Genomic DNA, 6,000 nt, shown 5'->3' on the forward strand with positions numbered 1-6,000 from the left:
TTAGACACCTGACTTCCACAGCATATCATCCGCAAACAAATGGACTGGTTGAGAATATGAACAAGACTTTAGTCAAAATGATAAAGTCTTACAGTCAGGAAAGGCCTTATGACTGGGACGTCAAGTTACAACAACTGCTGTTCGCCTACAGGACCGTCCCTCATGACAGCACCGGCTACAGTCCATTTGAATTGCTGTATGGAAGGAAAGCTCATGGTCCGTTAGATCTGTTAAGAGAATATTGGGAAGAAAGTCCGGCGAAGGATCCTGTTCCAGTGACGGAGTATTTAAGAGATCTTCAAGCAACAATGCAGCTGGCTAGAGACATAGCTCAAGAACATTTGCTTGCGGCTCAGCAGAAACAGAAAGACTATTATGACTCTACTGCTAAGCCAAAGGTCTTCGACATCGGAGATGAAGTTTTATTTTTATCTCCCAACAAGGCCAACAAGCTTCAATTGGATTGGTCTGGACCATGGAAGGTCATCAGAAGACACAACCACATAAACTATGATATTTTTGATGAACAATCCAATGTAGAGAGAAGAGTCCATGTAAATATGTTGAAGCCTTATGTTGTAAGATCTGCAAATGTATGTTTTGTTGTTTCAGAAGAGGAATCCGGTCCCTTTTCTTTTTGGGATGGTGATCGTGAACAGTACAGGAATTTAGATCGGGTAGATGTGAATGTAGAATTGTCCCTACCTCAGAAAAGAGAGGTTGTAGAGGTTTTAAATAAATATAGGGACATATTTTCGGACTTGCCAGGAAAGGTCCAAGGAGTCCAGCATCGAATAAACACCGGTGATGCTACTCCTATTGTATCTCCACCCTACAGGGTTACGGGGAGAATTAATGAATGTATTGAAAAAGAAATTAGGGAAATGTTGGACCTAGGGATTATTGCTCCATTGGTTAGCTCTTGGGCTTCACCTATAGTTTTAGTGCAGAAGCCTGACAAAACAATTAGGTTTTGTGTAGACTATAGGAGGTTAAATAAAGTGACCCAGACGGACACCTATCCTATGCCACGTTTAGACGATCTACTGGAAAGGATGGGGAAGGCCAACTTTATTAGTAGCATTGATTTGACCAAGGGGTTTTGGCAAGTGCCCATGGCACCACAAGACCGTCACAAGACCGCTTTCCGGACCCAAAATCGATTATTTGAATTTTATGTCCTTCCTTTTGGCCTAAAAAATAGCCCGGCCACATTTCAAAGATTAGTGGACAGTGTTTTGAGTGGACTGGGGTCTTTCTGTGTAGCCTATATTGATGATATAGGGATTTTTAGTAATTCATGGAGAGATCACCTTAATCATTTAGATCTGGTGCTAAACAGGTTGAGGGAAGCAGGGTTAACCGTTAAAGCTTCCAAGTGTAGGATAGGATATAAGGTTACCAAATATTTAGGACATTTAGTGGGAGGAGGTCATATTCGACCTGATCCTACTAAAGTGGCAGTTATACACCAGTGGCCAGTGCCCAAAACGAAAAAACAGGTTAGGGCATTCCTTGGATTGGCGGGTTACTATCGAAAATTTATCCCATCCTTTAGTAATCTGGCAGCCCCTCTTTCGGATCTTACTAAAAAGAAGAACCCGAACCAGGTAATTTGGACTCCAAATTGTCAGACTGCCATGGATCAATTGAAGAAATCCATTACTTCAGATTCTGTCCTAATGGCACCAGATTTTGACAAGCCCTTTATTTTGACGTGTGATGCTTCAGATACTGGGCTTGGAGCTGTCCTAAGCCAATTGGATGTAGAAGGAGAAGACAGACCCCTATTGTTCTTAAGTAAAAAATGGCATTCTAATGAGTATAGTATGTCAACAATTGAGAAAGAATGCTATGCCATTATCTGGTCAGTCAAGAAACTGAAACCGTATTTGTGGGGTAGGAAATTTACTTTGCAAACAGACCATGCTCCCTTACGATGGCTAGATAATGTAAAAGGTACCAATAACAAACTGTTAAGATGGAGTTTGGGTTTACAAGATTTCATATTTGACATAAAACATGTTTCAGGTAAACAAAATGTAGTTGCGGACGCCTTATCAAGGATTCCATAGGTTAAAGGTTTGTATATATGTATAATTGAAATGTATTTAACCCTAATATGTTTCCCTTTCAGAATTGATGTATATGTATATTTATTGTTAAATGTTATGTAGGATTATTTTTGCTATTCTAGGATTAAGAAATGTGCAAAAATATTTTTCTGGGGGGGAAGGTGTAGAGAAATGTTTATTATAGAGTGTTTAATGTACTGTGTTTAAACTGCATTTATGTATTACATTTATTGCCATGGCCTAGCTGTGAGGGATAGGTTGCCATGGTGACAAGACAAGGCAGAAGAGGAGGTGGGCGGAGCTTAAGGAGGAAAAGGTTTGAAAGTGGCAGTTAAGCTCCAGTCCGGTGGATGAGACCCGGGGAAGAGGAGAGCCAGTTAGGGCTCTGTTGTGAAGCTGTGAGAATTCAGTAGTTCCTAGAATTTGTGAATATTTCTTCAGCAAGAGAGCTGAAGGTGTTACCTTGTTAGATTGCTTAGGTTAAAAGAATCTAACAGAGGGGGTTTTCAGGATTGCCAGTAAGGAAAGACTGGTGATCAGTGGTTTGTTCCGAGTATAGGGCAAACCGTGTGGATATTCACAATAGGGAACTCTGAAGTAGTATAAGCACTTCACTAAAGAAGAAATTTGTAGAATTGTATCATCAGAAGCATGTATCTCAAACCAGCCATTTTGTAACATCAAGCCTTGTGCCAAGTTCAAATTCTCAAAACTGCAACAATTACGTTCTGTTAACAATAAATCTTGTTCTCTTTGTATTTCAAACCTGCCTCCTCCATTGCTTTTATGCTTGGTGCATTCCACACTACCAAAGTCACCTCACAACACAACTAAAGATAAACAGAGACATAATCCAGCGTCTCTAAACATATTGGTGGCAGCTTAATTGATATTTAAAAGAAGCTTCCTCACATAATTTTGGTGGCATCTAGTGAGATTAGCGCTGCTTCTTTACATTTTTGGTTGACAAGCGGTGGGATTAACGCCTCTTTACAGCAGGTTTTCCAGATTGTGTCGATTTTGAATGCCACTGATTGGTCCAATTCCTCCCACTCTCCATCATCATCTATATAAATAAAAATGTAATGTTCGTTTGTGATATTCACAGAACTCAAAAACCACTGGGGGAATTGGCACCAAATTTGGACAGCATACACCTAACAACCCAATATATGTCCTTCACTCATTTTTTTTAATTTTGTCATTTGGGAGTTGTAGTTCTTGGGATTTATAGTTCACCTACAATCAAAGAGCATTCTGAACTCCACCAAAGGTGACACACAGGACTCCCATGACCAACAGAAAAGACTAGAAGGGTTTGGTGGGCATTGACCTTGAGTTGGGGAGTTGTAGTTCACCTACATCCATCAAACAATGATGGATCAGGACCAAACTTGGCACAAATATTCCATATGCCTAAATATCAACACAGATGGAGTTTGGGGAAATAGACTTTGACATTTAGGAGTTGTAGTTACTGGGATTTATAGTTCACCTACAATCAAAGAGCATTCTGAACCCCACAAATGACAGAATTGGGGCAAATTTCTCACGCTGAACCCCATCACCAACAGAAAGTACTTAAGGCCATCCAGTCCAACTCTCTTCACCAGGGCAAGAAAATCTAATCAAAGCCCTCCTGACAAAGAGCCATCCAGCCATTGATATAGATAGATATATATGATTCACACACGCACCGATATAATATCATAGATTTGAAAGGGACCCCTAAAGAAGTACAATGATATATTGCATATTCCAGAGTAGGCAAACCAAACAATCTCCACATTAATACTGACAAAGAGACAACAATAAATACTGTTTACCCACAAGCATAAATAAATTACATAGATTAGAAACCATTTCTTTATTTTCCATATCAACAGACTGGGCCACAGCAATGTGTGGCAGGGGATGGCTAGTAGACAATAAATGTCTGTGAGCAAGGAGCATGGCCACTGATTTCACTTAGATATTTTATATTCCCATTGTCCTAAGTGTCCCTTAGCCCTACATCTTGTCTCTCACTGCAGCCTATTCCTTCAGCCCCATGTGTATGCTCTGCAATAGAGTGAACATTTTTACTTGACAGCTTCATTTAAGAATGAAGTGTGACTACACATAATGACCATCTAAATTTCCTTAGCTATCAGTAGAAGATTCCTAAGTCCCAGGATGGCACACCATCCAAATGGTAGCCATTATACACATTAGGATCACCCCCTCCCTTTTTTTGCACAAACCTGTTTTTGGGGGTGAGGTGTAGAGATCATCAATGACCAAGAGGAGCAGTTTTTTTATTGTTGTTACAACACCATTTATTATTATTATTATTATTATTATTATTATTATTATTATTGCAACTATCTCTTTTTGTCTTTTGCACAAGGGTGTGTTTTGGGGCATTTATATTATAACAAGACAATATGGTAGGGATGTTGGGGCTGTAGAAAGAGAGGAATCACCTCTTAGGTTTAAATGGTTCAATGGGTGAAACAAAATTAGGAGAGAAACAGCTAAATATGTAGATCTAAATTATAATAATTAATAGCCTGCTCAAATTAGATAATGAGACATTTTGAAAGATGGGGCATGGCTGTGGGATTTTAGGAATATTAAAACATCTTTTTCAGACTTTCCAGAATCAGAATGGAAAACAAGAGCCTAAATGTAAAATATTCTTCTATCACGTCACTGTTGCCTTATTTGTTGTCTCAGTGGAAAAGGTTAATAGAGCAAAAAGGGGCTGCAGTGCTGTAAGTGCAACATTAGTTACCTTTGGGAGTTAATTATCATCTGATTTGCAATTAACAGGGGTTAAAAGAAAAAAGAAAAATAGGAAGCACCATGAAGGATGCAGACAGATAGATAGTGTTTTATAGTCAGCCCTTTTTGTTGTTTGGATGTGAGGCAGCCAATTGTTGCTGCAAGCTGTATTTCAGAGGAAGGAACTGGCAAAATCACCTCCTTGCTTAAGAAATCGTGCAGTTGCTATGAGTCAACAAATGACTTGAAGGCACACCTGTACACAAACTTGTGTTTCTCTGTCGCTTTGAAAGCCATGTGCACCAGCTGGACATTTACGTATTACATTGCATCCATAGCTTCTGGGGAAAGATCAGAGACTGAAGTCAGTACAAAAGCTGTGGTAGGGAAATGCAGATTGACACATTCAAATAACAAAATAGGAAAATAAGAAAGCTAATGCATGTGGCTTTGAATGTTGCACAGAAACCCATTTGAGTGAATATGTGCCTTCAAGTCACCTGTTGACTTATGGCAGCCCCATGAATTTCATAGGATTTCTTCACAGCCAGAAATACTCAGAAGTGATTTTGCCAGTTCCTTCCTTTGAAATATAGCCTACAGCAGGCATGTAGCCGGGGGGGGGGGGGGGGGCCTCGAGGGGCTTCAGCCCCCCCCCCCCCCGAAATTCTCATGGTGGTTCGCGAAAAGGCTTTACTGGTGCATTATTTAGGCTGTCATGTTTATTCATATCATGATCTGATCACCATACTCAATATATCACATATGCATGGGGGTATTGGGGTAATGATACAAAAGGTTTGCTAAGCTAGACCCTCTTTCACTCAGACTCAGCCCCCGCCGAAACTCAGCCCCCCCTGAAACCCCCCCTGAAAAAAAAAAAAACGAAATCCTGGCTACGGGCCTGGCCTGCAGTAACTGGATTTGTTGGCTGCCTTCCACCCAAGTCCTAACTAGGGCTAACTAATGAAACACCAGATAGCTATCTGTATTTTTCATGATGTTTCCTGATTTCCTCCCCCGCCATTTACCTCCCATTAAATGCAAATCAGATGATAGTGAACTCCCAAGTGTAACTTTATGCTGAATTAACAATGACACAATTTGAAGGCATATGACAACAAATCCTCTTTCTGCTAAGCTCTTTTTCGGGGATGAT

At 40.1% G+C, this 6,000-nt stretch overlaps 1 long non-coding RNA gene across 1 annotated transcript in view; it reads right to left on the reverse strand.

The window, feature by feature from the left end:
* Nucleotides 1-4,428, reverse strand: part of LOC137096110 (uncharacterized) — a 244,488-nt gene extending 240,060 nt beyond the window's left edge. Inside the window, exon 1 of the long non-coding RNA XR_010909275.1 lies at nt 4,391-4,428. This is a non-coding gene — a long non-coding RNA (uncharacterized lncRNA). The remainder of the gene's footprint in view (nt 1-4,390) is intronic.
* Nucleotides 4,429-6,000: the final 1,572 nt, after the last annotated feature.

The sequence above is a fragment of the Anolis sagrei genome, chromosome 2 (genome assembly GCF_037176765.1).
Source record: "Anolis sagrei isolate rAnoSag1 chromosome 2, rAnoSag1.mat, whole genome shotgun sequence".
Classification (NCBI taxonomy): Eukaryota; Metazoa; Chordata; class Lepidosauria; order Squamata; family Dactyloidae; genus Anolis; species Anolis sagrei.